The sequence below is a fragment of the Ceratotherium simum genome, chromosome 17, assembly GCF_057802395.1.
Source record: "Ceratotherium simum simum isolate JZ-2026a chromosome 17, ASM5780239v1, whole genome shotgun sequence".
NCBI lineage: Eukaryota > Metazoa > Chordata > Mammalia > Perissodactyla > Rhinocerotidae > Ceratotherium > Ceratotherium simum.
This window is the reverse complement of record NC_141916.1, coordinates 28,358,159-28,378,565: the sequence shown is the minus strand read 5'-3', so window position 1 is coordinate 28,378,565 and position 20,407 is coordinate 28,358,159. Positions and strand designations below refer to the sequence as shown.

General features: G+C 38.9%; 1 protein-coding gene and 1 pseudogene across 10 annotated transcripts in view; one reads left to right on the top strand and one right to left on the bottom strand.

The window, feature by feature from the left end:
• KIF21A (kinesin family member 21A) overlaps nucleotides 1-20,407 on the bottom strand; it is a 146,061-nt gene that overhangs the window by 80,333 nt on the left and 45,321 nt on the right. The window lies entirely within an intron of this gene.
• LOC101401103 (small ribosomal subunit protein eS21 pseudogene) lies at nucleotides 11,617-11,867 on the top strand (annotated as a pseudogene).

Genomic DNA, 20,407 nt, shown 5'->3' with positions numbered 1-20,407 from the left:
CCTATTAGGACATCTACAATGGTAGGTGTCCCCCTACTGTTGCTAACACCAGAGTAACACCTGGTCCGTTGTAGTTTCCCTCAATGCTGCCCATCCTCTAACACACTCTCCCCAGCCATCTTCTTTGAATGTATCATCTCTTTCCTGCCAAGATCCTGACCAAATCAGGGTTAATCTCAGAAAATGGGAACAATGTTTTTTTAGCACTACCACTGTGTCACCATCCCTTTCACTTCCATTCCTGATATCAATATTGACCTAGAATACAGAGCCACCAAGGTCCCTACAATTCTCCAGCCCTTCATAGGCAAGTCATTGACCCATTGTTTTTGCTACACAGAGGTAGAATTTGAGATATATGTAAAGGATTTTATTGTTAAAAACGTAATAAGTAATAAAGTTTAAAAAACATCATCTTTCTTGGTCAATAGAATTAGTTTCTTTAATGCTTTCAATAAAAAAGATTTAATTAACACTTAAGTTTTGTTTTAAAAACTTGAAGGAAAGGTGGAAGAAGATTCAAGGGGGTAGACTAAAGGGAGAAAAAGTAATCTCAGAATAAGAGTTGTGATAACTAGATGCTATTTCAACTGCCATCCTGAGGTCAATAAGTTTCTAACATCTTCTATTTTTCTTACTACACTCCATCCCAATTATACACAGAATTTTCAAAAACCTTCCTATAAAGTTCTTTCTAAATGAAACCACACATGTTCTTGGGGGAAAGGGAGGGGGTCTCTTTTTATGCTTAATAATACCGTATGTTTATTAAACTATTTCGTCATGAGAAAAACTGAACTATGACTATATATAATGACAGGAATACATCCTTTATCCCAAATGTATGTTATTTGTGTTTGCAATCACTCTGTCAAGGAGAAAAAGACTTGTCATTTCAGCTCTGCTTCTTAGAAATAGAAATAATATTTTGTAAGTATGCATGATATTGTTCAGATTAAGATTCTGGTTCTAAAGTAATGAACATAAATTATTGATAACCAATTTTTATCATCAGGGAAAAATAATTTCTACCACAAACACTAATATAAGCCATAATTCTGTCATCTCCCAACAAATCCAAAATGACAGGTCAAAGCCAAGGCAAAACACTATAAGAAACACATATTTTTATAAGGAAAGTGTGGTAGGTAGAATTTTAAGATGATCCCCAATGATCCACACCCATATATAATTTCTGCCCCTTGAGTGCAATGGAATCTGTGAATATGCTAAGATATGGTTTCCAATTCAGTTACTAACCAATTTATTTGGAGTTAATCAAAGAGAAACCACCCTGGGTGGGCCTGATCTAATCAGGCAGGTGAGCCTTTAAAAGAAAGTGAAGCATCAAAGAGACACACTCCTGCTATACTGCAGGAAGAAAGCAAATAATCATGTTGTGAATTACCTACAGAGAAAGATGCCTTTAGGAGACAAAAGCAGTCCCCAGACAGCAGCTAGCAAGAAAATGGGGACCTCAGTCATACAACCACCAGGAACTGAATTCTGCCACCAACCTGAATGAGGCAGAAGAAGACAGTGAGCCCCAGAGGAGAATGGAAGCCCCAACTGACACTTTGATTATAGCCTGTGAGACCTGAGCAGAGAATTCAGCTAAGCTGTGCCAGGACCCTTGCTCCATGCAAACTGAGATACAAAAACCATGTGTTATTTCAGGTCACTAAATCCGTGATAATTTGTTACACAGCAATAGAAAACTAATACAGAAAGATACCTATATTCTTTATTACACTGAATCCTATTGCTTTAAGACCATAATCATTAAAACCATTGCTTATACAATTTTGAACTCAGAACAGTCAGATGGGTAACATCTGGCATATTATAATGACAGTGATAAACAAGTCAAAGAAGCTCCATTCATGATACCATTAATCTACCATTCACGACACTATGAATCTATCTGCCTTTTTGAGGAAAAAAATGAATTCATCCCATTTCTAAGTTATAAATCTCCATCTATGTTTCTTTAAGCTTAATTTTCTTACTTCACAATCCCTGAATCAAATGTTTAACAATATCTTACATTTCCTATATGTCCTAAAATAAAAACGAATGCTGATAAGTATAAACAAAAATAATTAACTCCAATTAGAAACATGCTTTCCTTCCAAGTATAATACTCTCTGGTCCTTCAACTTAGAAGCAATTATTTTACAAGGCAGTAGTTATAAGGACATTTATATTCTCTATGCTTCTTCAACCATTAGTTAACCTGAGTTCCCACATTTCTCTTTCTGTTTATATTTTCCACTACAAGATTGGGATACTTTTCTTCTGGTAGTGACCATTGCTGCTTATGAGTACAAAATATGACAACAGGGCAATGGAATAGATTACGCCCACTGGCAGGCTGAATAGTGGTCCCAAATTCCCAGAACCTTACATGGTAAAAAAGACTCTATAGGTGTGATTAAACTAAGGATTTTGAAATTATTTTGGATTATCCAGGTGCCCAATGTAATCACCATTGCTTATAAGTGTCCTCATAAGATGCAGGAATAGGGAGATTTGGTACAGCAGAGGAACGTCAAAATGATGCAGTATGAGAAATACTTGACCAGTCATTGCTAGCTTTGAACATGGAGTAAGGGGCCAAAAGCCAAAGAATGCAAGCAACTTCTAGAAGCTAGAAAAGGCAAGGAAGGAGATCTCCCCTAGAACCTGCAGAAGGAACACAATCCTGCCAAACCATTTTAGGATTTCTGACCTCCAGAACTATAAGATAATACATTTGTGTTTTTTTAAGCCAATTAGTGGTAATTTGTCACAGCAGCAACAGGAAACTAATATATGCCCTTTAGCGTCATATAAACAATCTGGTCCTAAAAACATGAGTCAGAGTTAAGGCGACCATAAAATTTACTGTCCAAACCAGGACACTTTGAAAGTGAAAAGGGTACTATTAATCATACTAGGACAACAGTCACAAATTGAGACTATCCCAGGAAAACTGAGACATCTGAGCACATGGTACACTCACAGCAGAGAATTCAACCAAATTATAGAGATGTACATTTCAGTTCAAAATGAAAAAACAGCTTTTCACCAATTAATCCATCAAAAAACAGATAGGGGGCTGGCCCGGTGGCATAGTGGTTTAAGTTCTCATGCTCCACTTCGGCAGGCCAGAGTTTGCAGGTTCAGATCCCAGGTGCAGAGCTGTGTACCGCTTATCAAGCCATGCTGTGGCAGGCATCCCACATAAAATGGAGGAAGATAGGCCCTGTTAGCTCAGGACCCATCTTCCTCAGCAAAAAGAGGAAGACTGGTAACAGATGTTAGCTCAGGGCTAATCTTCCTCACCAAAAAAAATACACAAAAACAAAGCAGATAGATTGCCTTAGGAGGAAGGGAGGTACCCACAGTGGCGTCTGACAACAGAAAAGATAGTACAGGTTCTCAAACCTGGCTGCATGGGAGAATCATCTGGTATGTTTCAGTGTGTTTATTTATTATGTTTTGTTATGTGTTTAATTCATATTTCCAGCCTCCACCTCAGACCTATTGAATCAGAATTTCCAGAGGTAGGGCCCAGAATCTACATTCTTAATTAGCTCTCCAAGTGATTCTAACACAGTGCCAGCCCATCAACAAACTTTGGAAGCAATGGTAAGCAGTGATATTTATACTTTATTTTGATAGTAGACCCTCCCACCCGAGGGTCCTCATACACACATACACATAATGATGCCACTACTTCCACCGCCTGCTTTCCTCACAAACACAATCTTAGTCCTGAAGCCCAATATGCAAAAAATATAAAAATGAAGACACTCCTCCTGGAGGTACCCCAGGGATTTGTCACCACTAGGCTCCCCACCCACAGCAGCCCAGAAGGCTCCTCCATGAAATCACAGGGCTCCTCTGACAACAGGCCTAGGAAAACCAAGTCTCCACATCATCAGAAGTAAGCAGCTTCAGGATGCCCCTAGTCTGTTGTAACTACTCAGAGAAGCAACTATCTTTTAAAATTATGTATTTGGAGTTTGTCTCAATTAATATCCTAAGTTCGGCCTTGTCATCCACCTTGGTAATAAATTACCTTACTTTGGTTTTCAGTTCCTCTGCCTGAGGGTACTTTGAGTTGGGGTGTGAGTGGAGGGTGAAGAACCTATTTGTTTTTCAGCACTCTTTTTAAAACATGGCAGATTCAGCTCCTGATTATTTGTAAGCCTTTATTTTAAGAAAGGAATAATTTGGGGTTCAAAAAAGAAGTTTGAAAACCATTGTTGTAGAGGAAATTCCTGCATATGGTGAGAGATGAACTAGATGATCCTCAGGTTCCCTTAAGCACTGGCTCTAAAATTCTAAAAACTTCATATTGTAATGATTGTAAGAACAATTACAGGTAACCTGATTGCTAACAAAAAAAAAACATGAATCACGTTTGAGATGGCAAGGCTGCCCATGTCTCAACTTCCAAAGTCACTCTGTATTTAATAAAAAAGATTTCACTCCAATAGGGTATTTTTAACAGATTCAGCAGACTTCGATTTTTAAAATTATTTTCATACTCTATCTATGGACTGAATGCGTCCTCTCAAAATTCATATGTTGAAGCCCTAACCACCAATGTGACGGTATTTGGAGGTGGGGCCTTTGGAAGGTGATTAGGTTTAGATGAGGTCACGAGGGTGGGGCTCCCATGATGGGATTAGTGTCTTTAAGAAGAGGAAGAAAGGCCAGAGCGCTCTCTCTGTCTCTCTCCCCACCAGGTGAAGACAGAGAAAAGACAGCCATCTGCAAGCCAGGAAGGGGGCCCTCACCATGAACAGAATCTTGATCTTGGACTTAGCATCCAGAACTATGAGAAATAAATGTCTGTTGTTTAAGTCGCCAGTCTATGGTATTTCGTTATGGCAGCCTAAGCTGACTAAGACTGGATTCACTGACTCTATGAAACAGCTCTGATATCATATACTATCATGCTTGCTAAGTGCTATGAGGCAGGACTGACCAGGAAAGTCTCAACAGGACTCAGGCTACAGATTAAAAAAAAAAAAACTAATTTTGGAAGCCCCCCAAAATAAACAGTTAACAAACCATATTTTTCTAAACACACACTTCACACACACATCTCCCCCCATACAACAGCATGTGGAATGAAATTACCTATCAATGAAATTATCTTTCTAATAGTTGAATTCCATACATTTGCTTCACTTTTTACAGACTGCCTTTTTAGAAAGACAGCTGAATATCATTCGCGGAGCTCTACTCTATATTATTTCATGAAGTATCAGGAATGGAGCATGCAAATAGCATTCCCCATGCAATTCTCACCAGTTGAATTTGGTCTATTACCTTTAAATCTTTTTTTAACAGGAAAAAATTGAGAGGACCTAGAACAAGATCAGAGGGAAGTGAAAAGATCCCTGGCAAGTGGGCAAGAGGAGGTACCTAGGACAGCTGGCTTTCTTACAGCCATTTTAGCCCAGGAAGTTAATAGAGAAACATTAGAGAACAAAGTATCTTTGATGAATGCACAGAATGCACTTAAGCCTATTCTTGAATTGAAGGTCAGAGGAAATAGATAAATCCCATCCATTAGCACAGACACTAAAAGAGTTAGGAACGACATTTGTACATTCTGAGAAAACAATCTGAGTGTTAGGAATTGAATAAAAATGCCATTAGAGATTTCCGAACCACAATGAGCTCTAAGCCATTAGCTTTCCCTTTCTGGCAAAGGTCTAATATCTATAAGTAGATTATGAATGTTCCTGCTTTGGTCACAAAATGATGTCCTAAATAACAGATATTTGAGGCTAACTATAAGAATTAAAGGTTTCCAGAAAGGACAAAAAAGTCCTCCTAGAGTCAATTCAATTTAATAATTTATTCAGTAAATTATTTTTGCACTTCTTTTTTTTTTTTTTTTTTTTTTTATAATTTTATTTATTTATTTTTTCCCCCAAAGCCCCAGCAGATAGTTGTAGGTCATAGCTGCACATCCTTCTAGTTGCTGTATGTGGGACGCGGCCTCAGCATGGCCAGAGAAGCGGTGCGGCGGTGCGCGCCCAGGATGGAACCCGGGCCGCCAGCAGCGGAGCGCGTGCACCCAACCGCTAAGCCACGGGGCCGGCCCTATTTTTGCACTTCTATATGTAAGACACCATACCACGAACTGCAGAAGAAATAAAGATAAAGAAACTTTAAGATTCTAACACCTGGGGACTTATCATCTAATACAAGAAATGAGGCAAATACAAAATTATCAAAAATATCATGTCACATATACTATTAAATACCATAAGCAAGGCTTAGAGCAGTACTTCCCAAACTTTAAGGTATGTATGAATTACATGGGAAGCTTATGAAAACACAGATTCTGATGTTGAGGGTCTGGATGAGAGCTGAGAATCTGCATTTCTAATAAGCTACAGGGCATGCTAATGAAGCCCTCTTGAGTTTCAAAGCCTTACAGTAAAAGAGGTGGAAGTCATCAGCCCAAGTTACAAAAGGGAACAAAGTATAGTCATGACAGGGAGGGGGAAGATGGGATGTCAGAGAACTCTTCAATAGGTAGGATTTTGAGGAAAAAGAAATGAAATGTAAAATGAATCAACCAAAGAAATGTGTGCTTTTTTACTAATGGAGTCTTTTTCACTTAAGATAAATACTTCAGGGCCGGCCCTGTGACTTAGCGGTTAAGTGCGCGCGCTCCGCTGCTGGCGCCCCGGGTTCAGATCCCGGGCGCGCACCAACACACCGCTTGTCCGGCCATGCTGAGGCCGCGTCCCACGTACAGCAACTAGAAGGATGTGCAGCTATGACATACAACTATCTACTGGGGCTTTGGGGGAAATAAATAAATAAATAAGATAAATACTTCATACCTCATTAAGAATCAATAAAGAATAAAAAACTCCCAGGTGAAGAAATAAATTTTTAAGTACATAGTCTCAAATGTAATGCATATGAGCATATCCACTATAGTCTCTAGAAGGCAAACTGCAGGCTAAATTGTTATAAAGACAGTTAAATTTATATATCATACAGTCAGGTACTGATGCCTAGGATATTATACTTTACAATTATCCTATCCAATTATTAATTTTTGTTGCGGTGATAAATGTTTTTTATTTGGTTGGTTGAATGGTTTTGGTTTTGTTCTTGTTCTTTAAGATCCAAATATGTACCCTGCATTTTGTGGCACAAATTGCCAACGGTTGTCCAAAATCTATTCTCCCCTTATACTCTGCGCATTTTAAGCCTCCTTGCAGCTAGGTGTGGCCATATGACTAAGTTCCAGTTAATGTGAACAGTAGAGTCTTACACGGAAAGGATGGGCCTTCCTTTTTTTTCCTTCTCTTCTCACTGGCTAGAATACAGAAGTGGTGGTGGTGCACCATATTGGATCACGTGGACACGGGCAACACTCAAAGGATGGTGGAATAACAAAATGGAAGGATCCTGGATCCCCAACACAATGGAACTCATCAGCCCTGGGCTGCTTATGCCCAGGCTGGAATGTGAAAGAAAGGTAAACCTCTATTTTGATTAAACCCTGATAATTTAGGGTTTTTGTAAGAGCAGCTGAACCCACGTCCTAGCTAACACAGAATTTGATAGCTGCTCTAGCGGAACCCATAATACGTGGTACTGACTTCGAGGTTGAGCAGCAGGTGGTGAAGAAACAGACAGCAAGATGAAAAGCTTCTGACTCTTGCTATGCTACAGTAAAATGTTTAGTCAAATTGTCACCTTGAAAGCTAGTACTTTAGAACTACTAACCAAGCCTCTAGCTTGAAAGGTAGTGATTGGAAAAAGTAAGAATATTGTATGTATTGGCTACATCTTGCTGCTTTCAACAAAATCCTTCAAAAGATATAAACTCAGCCTGCTATATAAATAAAGTAGTCTCAAGCAGATATGGAAGAGAATTCAGCTCTACTGAAGAAAGCTCACCCTGCCTACTGCTTGAAATCTGAGTTGACTGAGTGTCCGGTAAAGTGTGGTTTCATAGGGTTTAAAAGCCAAATTCTTCTATATGCCAAGCAAACACAGTTAAAACAAGAGGTTCAGAAGACACAGCCTAAGCTGACATAAGCCTGGGACTCCAAGAGTTCATGGACAGACAACGGGAGCCAGCCCAGCAATCAAGAAGATATGAAGGGTACTACCTTCTCTCCTAAGCCTCAAGGTAACTAACTATCCTTGATTTAGAAGGATTTGCAGAGCACAAAGGCTAACAATTAAAATCCAATATTTTTAGCTAGGAAAACAATGTCTTGATTAATGTTTGGCTATGGTTACTTGCACTTGGAACTAATCAGAAAAGGCAGAAAATCCAGTAAGTGTTTGAGGGGATCTAATACACACACAGACACACAGACACACACACACACACACACACACACTGTAAAAGCCTATAACTGCTCAACCCAAAGACAACTCCTGCTATCTAACCCCAAGAAAAGAGTATACTTTTCAATGCCCACTTTAGATCTGGCAATGGAGAATAACAGACAATAAAGAACTTCCCAAAGGACAAAGCCAGGAACCCTGGAGCACAAGTGATTTCCTCCCCGAGGGCAGGGGGATAAACTTGCCAGGACGGCTAACAAAGAAGCTTCTCTACTACCAGGATAAAAATCTTCATGATTCCTACACACAGAATTTGACCATCGCTGAGTGACTATTGGGTTTCCTATCTTCCCCTTTTCCAAATGGGAGTTCTTATCCTGCTTCTCCTCCACCACTGTCTTTTGGATAAGTTACCCTGCCTTGACTTTACCACTGTATATTGGATGTGCATTTGGAGGGTGAGCAGATGGCAGATAAATTGGTTTTCAGATCAGATGTGCCAACCATAAGAAGTAATATCAGGGCTTGAGAGAAAGAACTGACTTCACATCACCCGGATATAATAAACTACGAGATGCATGAGACTTGGAGAAGGAGTAGATATATTTCATGGTTGGCAGAGAGAGTATACAAGGCAGAAACTGCTAGATGTCTCCCCAAACCCACGTTCTCCTTGTTTCACAGTAACAGGAACTTTAGCTAGGTATATGGCATCCTACATTTCCTAGCCTCAGTCTCTTAAGAAGAAAGTCCTTAAAAGAAAGGAGCATGTCCTCCCTTCTACATTTCTTGCTGGGAGGTAAACATGGTGGTCTCCGTCCATACAGAAGATAAATATCCAAGGGACAGCAGAGCGAAAAGATAGAAAGAGCCTAGATCCCCAACACTGTGCAAATTCCTTGTTAACCCTGGACTAACAGAATAAGCTCTATCTTATTTAAGCAACTGATGTTTTGGATCTCTGTTATAGCGGCCACGCCTATATCCTAACTTATACATGCTTATAAAACTATGACAAGGAACTTTTCAATCTAATGTATAGATATGTGTAGAGACACAGAGAATGGCTTTTCCACCCTATTCCAACTAAACTGCTGGCTACTTTAGATTGTGACTCACCATAGTAATTCTGTGTTTTATACAACCATTTGCTACAAGATAATAATAGGAGTTAAAATATAGTGCTAAATTACCACTTATTCAAAAAAAATTAGGAAAACTCTAAACATACTGAAACCTCACTGAAATGAAATGCATTCTGTAATACAAATTTGTAAACACAGTAAGAATGCCTTGAATTATAAAATTTGGGAATTTTTAAACTAATCTGTTAAGGTGACATTTCTTAACGTAAATTTTGTATTAGCACATATGTGTTTTTGTTGGTTAGAACTGAGACTTTTCATCAGTTCCTTTTCCTCAATTTTTTAAAAAATAACTTCAAATGAAAAAAATCCGTCATACAGATTAATATTAACTTAACATTTACTCAATATTTAGTTACTTAAATTTATTCAGTAAAAACTTATATACATATTGATGTATCCTGAAAGTCCGAAAACAAAGAAAAATAGTTAAAATAGTTAACATATATGTATTTAATGTTTCACAGTTCACATAATGCTTTTCATGTATCTTTTACATATAGAAATTTGCTTTGGGGCCGGCCCCGTGGCTTAGCGGTTAAGTGCGCGCGCTCTGATGCTGGCGGCCCGGGTTCGGATCCCGGGAGCGCCCCGAGGCACCACTTCTCCGTCCAACGCGAGGCCGAGTCCCACGTACAGCAACTAGAAGGATGTGAACCTATGACGTACAACTATCTACTGGGGCTTTGGGGGGAAAAAACTGAATAAATAAAATCTTTAAAAAAAAAAAAAAAAAAAAAAAAAAAGAAATTTGCTTTGTTCACTCAAGAGTTAGATATCAATAAAATACAATATTGTATCATCCATAACACAGCCTTCAAAGGAGCAACGTATGATATAAATTGATAAATAATGTGTCCCATGGCGCACTGGCTGAATGCCCTAATTGGCAACTAAAATATGGGCTCCCCACAGATCCATTTTCACTGGGGTCTGCTTGCCATTGCCACCGTGCAGAATCCTCATCAGCCAAATAACATTTGTAAGCATTTAAACTATGAACGAATTTTAGGGAACTCACACTTACCATAATCGGCGTCTTCTATCAGCCTTCAGGGCACGCAAAGATTCTGGGGCTACTGGGAGAACAACCAATCTCTGCCAGGAGAAGATCATACCCAGCACATTCTTATCTATTACTCACTTGGAGTGCAAAGCACTTATTCTGAGGTATCAATTGTTATGCAGACGGAAATCCTTAACATTTTTAGTTTACAGCAGTTTAAATAATTTAATTCAGCTCCCATTGATGGCTACTACCTGTTGTAGAAATTTATAAGTGGTTTCCACCAAGCAGCCTATCCCTCTGCCCCTAAATCTGCTGGGATGTCATGCAATTTGGGATTCGAAGGCTCAACACCTTCCTCTTTGCCACATCAGCCACTCCCACTACACACCCTACCTTCAGGTGGTACATCTGTCTCTCTCCCACACAGACTTCCACTCAAACTACGCTTTGGGGGACTGTAAAAACACCTCTGATCCATCCCTTTGTACCTCTTCTCCCATTTAGCACTACGCTTTCCATCTGGCAGGTTCTTGAGAGGGTGGGAGGGGGAAGACTATGGAAACAATTCAAAACAGCAAAAAAATCACCTGAGCTCTCTCCCAGCTGTGCAATCCACTCATGGTACAATCTCTACACAGTATGGGTATTCACATCCTTCCTACTACATTTTCATATGAGTGAATGATTTAAATAAGAATTTTTAATAAAGGAGAAAATTCTGGTTTAATCAGACAATAGCAGTCAATATATGCTAACAAGAAAGAGATTAAGGACTCAAATTTCTGAGGAAAAATAGAGATAAGCAGGATTACTATATATTAGATTTTCTTTTCTTAAAGGAAATCTTTATTTAAGAGACTAGTTTATTCTAAAAGAAAAAATTATAAAGACCAAGACTCAAGATCTAAACCTTGTTCAACCAAAAAATTTGGTAAAAATTTCACTTATCTTATACCAACCTATATCAAAAAGAGTATCAACAAGAAGATCATGCATAAAGTCAGATTATTTTAGTGTCTAACCCACAGAAGTTATTCAATAAATAGCTAACCGGGCCAACAGCGCTGTCGGGGGACACGGGGATTCCTTTTTGATCGCGCTCATAGTGGCTCTTGGCGCACCCCTGACATGCAGATCGATGTTGGGAAATGCGTGGATCTGTTCGTGCCACAGAAACGCTCCACTAGCAACCACACCATCCAAGGCAAGGACCACATGTCCATCCAGATGAACATGGCCAAGGTTGACAAGGTGACAGGCAGGTTCAACTGCCAGTGTAAAACCTACACTATCTGCGGGGCATTCCTAGGATGGGCGAGTCAGATGATTCCATTCTCGGACTGGCCAAGGCCGACGGCATAGTCTCAAAGAACTTCTGATAGAGAGAATCATGAATGTGGAATATTTGTCATAAAAAAAGAGTGAAAAACCTAAATAAATAAATAATAGCTGGTTGGTTGCTTTAAAGAAGAGGAAAACATAATTTGTCAGGATTGAATGAGATGATTAACGATACTGATGGAGATAACAATACTTGTTATTCATCAAGTGCCTATTATATATATGCCAGTCATTTTATCTACATTATTTTTATTCTATACAAGAATCTCAAAAACTAGATATAATTTTTACAATTTTTCCGGTGAGAAAAGTCATGCAGTGAGAATTAAGTGGCAGAACTAGAATTCAAAGGCAAAAACCTATGCATATTCCCTAGGTCACACTTTCTGCCTCACCACAGCCCTCATAATAGTGATAACAGTATGATTATTACACTCGTATACTGGAGTTGGAGCAGAAAGAACCGCAGCTAGAGACTCAGTATAACACATGCTGATCCCACCACTGAAACAACATGAATCTGGAAAGACGAGTATCCTATTATCTAAGTCTATTGGTTCCCGAGCTTGGAAAGAGAGAGTTCCGATAGCAAACTCTGATTAGCAAGGAATTCCAAATCTATTTGGTTCTTAAGTTTTAGATGGCAAATAGCAAGAGTTTGAATATTAAAGGATTCATTCAAAATTTATCATAATTTTTTTCAGTTTCTGGGTTCAGATAGCTAGAGGTCAGTTGACAAAAGATACCATCTGGAAAGGTTTTCTGGTATGCTTGCTATAGGTCCCGTACTAAAATCAGTGGGGATACAGAGGAGGTTTAAAACACGAATTTTGATTCACAAGGCATTATAATCTACTTGGAGAAACAAATCTGTCACACCTGTGTGTATGTAAATACAAATATTAAGTCTATAATAGTGTAGGAAGTAAAAGCTAAATCAAATGCTACAAACAGTAATAATTTTTAAAAGCAAAGATTGACCAAGATGGGAACAATCACAAAAGCATGAGTCAGAGGGTAAGATACAATAGCTCCTATTGTAGGAGGAAAGGAAGAATCGGCAAGACCTGGGATAAAAAAAGGATATTTCCAGCCTAAGAGGAAGCATCATGAGGCAGGAGTTGGGAATTAATAGTATATTCATGGAAGAGTGAGAACAGTCTGCATACATATATCTGGCCTGGCAGCCACAGCATGCCTCTACCACCATTCTTCCAGCTCCTGTTCATACAACTGCTGGCCAATCCTCTCGGGTTGCAGTGATGATGCCTTTTGTTGTGCATAAAGGAGGTTACCCTCTGTTTGCTCGGTATTTCCTTGAAGAACCTCTCACTGAACACTTGCATTTACAATCCAGTGGTTATTCCTTTGTTTCTTTGTGGAAACCCCAGCACCTGCACACCTTTTGTCAATCATTTATTTTTGTTAGAAAGTGAAATAAATGGCAGTGGAAAGGCCAAAGTGAAGTGCATGGCACTTGGCAGAACTCCCTCAGCTCAAGGAGGCAGTTGGTGCTCTCTTTAGCTGATAGCATTTGCAGCACTTTGCACTCACATTCAAGGAAGAATTCAGCACTGTCTGCTGTGCTGGCTCTTACTGGTAAGAGAGTAAAATAAAATTCAGATCATCAGCAAAATATATACTATAAGGGGACTATACTAGATGTTACACGTGCAAGCATTAACATTTTATTTTATTTATTTATTTATTTGGTGAGGAAGATTGTCCCTGAGCTAACATCTGTGCCAGTCTTCCTCTCTTTTGTATATATGGGACGCCGCCACAGCATGGCTTGATGGGTGGTGCGTGGGTCCGCACCTGGGATCTGAACCCGAGAACCCCAGGCCACAAAGCAGAGCGTGTGAACTTAACCACTACGTCACCGGGCTAGCCCCACAAGCATTCACATTTTAAAAGAAAATGTTTCAGAAACAAATAGCATTATAAAGAACTTGCTATGTATTGAACCCAGTGTTTGAGCCTCTGCAGATCTCTCAGCCTCACTTGTATCACCTCCTTACACTGCCAGCTGCCTCAGCCTCACCTGAGAGAGGGCTGGGCTCCTCGTGCTGCACTGGAACTGCAGCAGCTTGGTACCAGACCTAGTCTGACTAGACTCACAGAGGCTCTGGCACCTCCCACTGCTTCTAGACTCAAGTGATGGGCTGCTCCATAGGTTTCAGGATCTGGCTTCCCAGCAGCTGCCCAGAGGGCTGAGTAGCAGAACCCCGTAGGGCAGGGGGCAAACGCTGACCAATGAAAGACAAGAGACAGGAAGAATATTCCCCTTTCCTTCCTCCAAAAGACCGTTTTGAAATGAGTGTTTCCATAGGGCTTATCCAGAGACAACCCTGGTGACGTGGCTGTGTTTCCAACTCAATAATGTGAACTTTGTATTTGTGATCTCATTTTCTCTGCCTTGCTTCATTGTTCCCCCTCAATTTTGCTATCCTGGATTATACTCCTGGTAGAGCATTAGCTCCTAGGTTTTGCCTCAGGCTCTGTTGTCTAGGAAACCCAGGCTAAGATAGGCAGCATTAAACTAACTGAGGCAACTTTTTGATACCTTCCACAAAGGAATAAGAGAGAAGAAATAGCGTTTCACTGTGCTTGTAATGGAGTAAGGATAAAGGGAACTAATACAGGGTGAGCATTTCCAATGTGCCTGGCACACTATCCTGGGTTTTCATGTTATTTCATGTAATCTCATGTAATCCTCACAATATACCATCCAACTTTATTGATGAAGAACAAGGAAATATAGGAAAAGTGGTTAAGCTTTTAACTTGTATAACACTGAGCTCAGCCAAGCAGTACAAGCGTCACAGCTTAGATCCAGCGTAGCAGCCAGCCAGATCAGTTCTGGCGTATTCCAGAACTTGAGTATCTACAGTACCAAACCAGTCTGCAGGAAATCCTTTAGTCCTCCTTTCCCCCTCATTCTGAATGCCTGGTTTCATCTTTTTCATTTCACCATTCAGATGCTAATCAAAACTCAGGGGCACCCAGGGGCCAGCCCCGTGGCTTGGCGGTTAAGTGCGCGCGCTCTGCTGCTGGCGCCCGGGTTCGGATCCCGGGCGTGCACCAACGCACCGCTTCTCCGGCCATGCTGAGGCCGCGTCCCACATACAGCAACTAGAAGGATGTGCAGCTATGACATACAACTATCTACTGGGGCTTTGGGGGAAAAAATAATAAAAATAAAACTCAGGGGCACCCAAAGAGCGCTTTTCCTAAGCCAGTTCTTCTGGAAATTTGGCAGAGCACGCTATACAGATGTCATCTTCATGTCAAATGTTACAGTCTTTGTCTACTTGCCTTTTTAACGCACAAAACCTGTTGAATTTCAGCTAATTCGAACTTCATTTTCATTAACCATGTCTTTAAAGAAACTACATGCGGTTCTATCCAAGTAATCCCCATTATTGCTTTTGGCAAACCTATTTACAAATAATTATTTATGTGTAAATAATTAGACATAAACAAAACATTGGTGTGCATTCTTGTTAATTTTGCTATTTCTGTATACATTTTACAATCAAAGAGTATTGATATACCTAAACAGTATTGGTATCTAAATTAACAGAGATCACAAAGATTCTACAGATTTACAGAATGATCACAAACACTTATATAACCCATAATATGTGCCAGGCACTGTTTTATGTGCTTTACATTTGTTAACTCATTCAACCTCAGGACTTGAAAACACCTTAAAGATCATGTAAATTCAACCCCTAGCTACTACTTACATTTTCTCCATGATTTTGTCATGGGAATATACTTCATTGAGTAGAAAAGCTCATATGTATGAAGTCAAGAGATCTTGGTCTACGACTTACTCATCAGGTAATTAGGTAATATTTGTATGGCACTTTCAGATGTCATTTCCTTTGATAATGACCTTACATATAGTTACAGCTCCCAAATCTTTATCTCCACTCCAATCTCTTTCCAGAGTTCTAGGCCCATGTGGTTACCCAGATGCCCTTATAGGCACCTCAAACTCAACATGCCCAACACTATTCATACTGTTTTCACCAAACCTCTGCTCTTCTCACACCAATCATTACCTCTAAAAATGAGAAATTCCAGAGTCATCCTAGACTCCTCTCTCACACCCATCTCACATTTAATCCATTATCAAGATCTGCTCACTTTGTCTGTGTAAAACCTTTCAAACCATCTTTATTCTAACTGTCCCTGCCTTAGTTCAGGTCAATGTCATTTCTCACCCAGATGATGGCAACAATCTTCTCACTGTTCCCACTACCTTTAGTTTGCCCCATGTCCCTGGCTCTACTTTATACACATTTTAAAACTGTCTTCCACAGGACTGCCAGAGCAATCTTTCAAAAACATCAATGCAATAATGCTAATTTTCCTATTTAAAATCTCTTAATAGCACCCTCAAACACTTCAGGCTCTCTCCTTCTCCACTGCTTTAGAGATGTTCTGTCCTCTGCCTGAAATGCCCATCCTCAGCCTACCTGTCCCATCCAGTCCCTTCTTGACCAGCATCATTTCCTTCAGAAGGCCAGTCCTAACCTCCTAGTGGTTAGCATCTCCATGTTTCCATAGCACCGTGCATAGCAATTTAAGTAGACCTATCTCTCTAGTTATATCTTTTCCCTGTGATACTATGAGATCCCCAAGAGCAGAAAGGGTCTTCATCCTTTATCTTCAGTACAAAGCAATAGTCAAAACTCAATAAATACAGAATTAAATAAGTGAACAACTCAACTACTTATCTTACTAAACAAAATTTTATATTTTTACATCTCTAAGCGGACGACATAACACTTTCCTCAAATCGTGAATTAAAAAGGTAAAAAAATAAAGTAATTGCATGGTTATATACATACATACACATAAGCAGTAAAGTATCATATCATAGAATATGAGGGGACCTGAAAGATTATTTATTCTAACTCCCTCATTTTATAGAGAAGAAAATTCAAGCCAGGAGAGGCTAAGTGACTTGCCCAAGGTCTCACAACTGGAATCCCGCCCTAGTCTAGGGACAAGTACTTTTGATTGCTCCTCGTTTGGGGGATTACGGCTCATCATATTTAGAATGTCATTGAGGGCCTCCTAGTGAATTATCAGTAAGACAATGAGCACATTTCATTTCCAATTAATAAACAGAATAAGCAAAGGTTGATATGATGAAAATATAAAATAAGCAATCTTAAAATAACTTTAAAAATTGTAAATTAGACTCTTGGAAAAATGATGCATATCTGCTATACAGCATCAAAGTCATTAACTGATGGCAATTAGTAGGGGGTGCATTTGTTTCTATTGCTGCTGTAACAAATTACCACAAATTTTGTGGCTTAAAATAACACAAGTTTATAACCTAATAGTTTTGTAGCTCAAAAGTCCAAAATGAGTCTCACTGGGCTAAAATCAAGGTATCTGCAAGGCTGCCTTACTTCCTGGAGGCTCTAGAGAAGAATCCATTTCCTTGCCCTTTTTAGCTTCTAGAAGCCACCCACATTCCTTGACTCATGGTCCTCTTCTTCCATCTTCAAAGCCAGCAACAGCAGTCAAGTTTTTCTCACATTACACCATTCTAACTTCCTCTTCTGCCTCCCTTTTCCCTATTTAAGGACTCCTGTGATTACACTGGGCCTACTCAGATAATACAGCTTAATCTCCCTATTTTAAAATTAGCTGATTAGCAACCTTAATATTCCATCTGCTACCTTAATTCCCTTTTGCCACATTATGCGACACATTCACAGGTTCTGGGGATTAAGACTTGGACATTTGCAGGGGTGGGGGGCATTATTCTGTCTACCACGAGAAGAGGGGGGGAAATATATAATATGATATGCTATGATATAATACAATATAATATAATACAAGGCAATATATAAATTCTCCACATCAAGTAACCTTCTACTGATAGAAAAACAGAATATCAAAGAAAAAAAATATTAAGTGATTTCAGTCTACATAAGTAATCATTCTATTTTTTTTTTCTTTTTCTTTTTTTGTTGAGGAAGATTCACCCTGAGCTAACATCTATTTTAATTACTGAAATCATCCTAAGGGTTGGTTAACTGCAAGAAATAAATTTGAGAGGAATCTTGGGAAAATTTTTCAATCCAAGCCCAGAATATGGAGGAGTACAGTGTCAAGGAGAGACAATCCCAGATTAAAGTTATCATAATTAAAAAGTAGAAATTACTGTCTGTATTGCCTAATCATAACAGGGTTTTTTTCCTTTTTTAAAAATATATCCTTTGGGAAAATACATGAATGGATAATAAACACATAGAGGTAAATCTTCATGACCTTGGATTTGGTAATGGATTCTTATATATATAACACTAAAAGCACAAGCGACAAAAGAAAAAAATAGACAAATTGGATTTGATCAAAATTTAAAACTTTTCTGCATCAAATGACACCATCAAGAAAGTGAAAAGACAACTTACAAAATAGGAAAAAATATCTGTAAATCATACATCAGATAAGGGTCTAATATCCAGACTATAAAAAGAATTCTTACAACTCAATAATAAACAGACAAATAACCCAATTTAAAAATTGGCAAAGGATCTGAATAGATATTTCTCCAAAGAATAAAAACAAATAGTCAATAAGCACATGAAAAGATGCTTCAGATCCTTGGGCATTAGGGAAACACAAAGTAAAACCATAAATGGATACCATTACATATCCAACAAGATGAGCTATGATCAAAAAGACTAACAATTCCAAGTATTGGCAAGGATGTGGAGAAACTGGAACCCTCATATATTTCTGGTGGAAATGGTACAGCTACTCCAGTAAACTGACAATATTTTAACAAGTTAAACATACACTTACTATAGACCCAGAAATTCCACTCCTACATATCTACCTAACAGAAGTGAAGGCATATGTCCACACACAAAGACATGTGCAAATATTCACAGCAGCATTATTCAAAATAGCCAAAAACTAAGAACAATCCAAATATCTACCAATAATAAAGTATAGTCATACAATGCAATACTACCCTGCAATAAAAAGGAATGAACTACTAAAACATGCAGCAACATGGATGAACCTCAAAAACATAATACTAAGTCAAAGATATCAGACTCAAAAGTCTAACTATTACGATTCCATTTATAAAAAATTTCCAAAAAAGGCAAAACTATAGAGACAGAAAGCAGATCAGTGACTGCCTGGGACGGGTCGAGGGGGCGGTGCTGACTGCAAACAAACACAAAGAAACTTCTTGTGGTGATAGAAGTGTTTTAGAACTGAACTGTAGTGATGGTTGCACAACTGCATAAATTTACTAAGTTTATTGAACTACACACTCACGTTGGGTGAATCGTATGGTCTATAAATTATACTCCAACAAAAGTGTTAAAAACTTACCCTTCAGTTTTTTATAATTCACAACATGTTTGTGCTTAATATTAAGTTTTTTTTAATCTGAAGAACCACAATTGATAGGAAATCATATTAAATTATCATTTTAAATTATAATGTCTACAGTAGTGTTTCTCAAAGTGTGGTCAAACACACATCAGAATAATATTGAGAGCTGGTGAAATTGCACTCCCATCCCTAACCCACACACACACCACTCCCCACACTGCTAAATCCATCTGAACTAACTCGATTTGTTCCATAGTACTCATCAGTCTCTAACATACTACATAACTAACTTATTACGTTATTGTCTTTTTCCCAGCAGTGGCGCCCCACACTCACAAACACATACACATACAGTGGCGAAAAGGCTTCAAGAGAGAAGATACTGACATATCCCTATCACCTAGAACAGTTCCTGGCACATATCATAGGTACTCAAATATTCGCTAGATGAGTGAAATTTAGGTTCCTGGGCCTCACTGCAGATCTACCAAATAGACCCTTGGAGTGGGGCCCTGGAATCTACATCTTCACTAGTTCTCCCAAATAATGGCAAATTAACATTTGGGATCTACTGGCCCACATGGAATCCGGCCCTTCACACATGCCCATAGCAACTTGAGTGTTGGCAAAAATAATCTAATGGCAAGCACTGTCCACAAAGATATAAATAGCTGAGTGCTGAGTTCATAGACTTAACACAATGTCAGATGAAGTAAGGAACACATTCCTTAGTTTTGGAGTATGACACACAAAGTTTTGCCTCAACTGCAGCTACCCACAAAAATCTAACACAATACCTTTAGCCAGACTTTTCAATTCTATCCCAAGGGGCTTTTATGTAACCACTAGTCAAATTAACAACGAAACAGGATTCTCCTAACTGGAAGTTTAGCTGCGAACTCAAAGTAACTGACAGATTCTTATTATCCATGGTGCCAACAATAGTACACACTATTCAAAATGTGCACTTTAGAGTGTTCTGGGAAGTTTACACTCGATATTTAAAAAACCATCATAAAAGGAGAAAAGGTCACTGAATCTCGGTTTAAGTGGCCATCTTTAAAAATCAAATGATAGTTCATGGAGAAGTTTTCACAAGAGCTCATGCACAGAGATATAAAGAAATGAGGGGAAACAGACTGCTAATGGGAGACAATACCACAGTTCCTCATCTGTCAAACAGTATAAA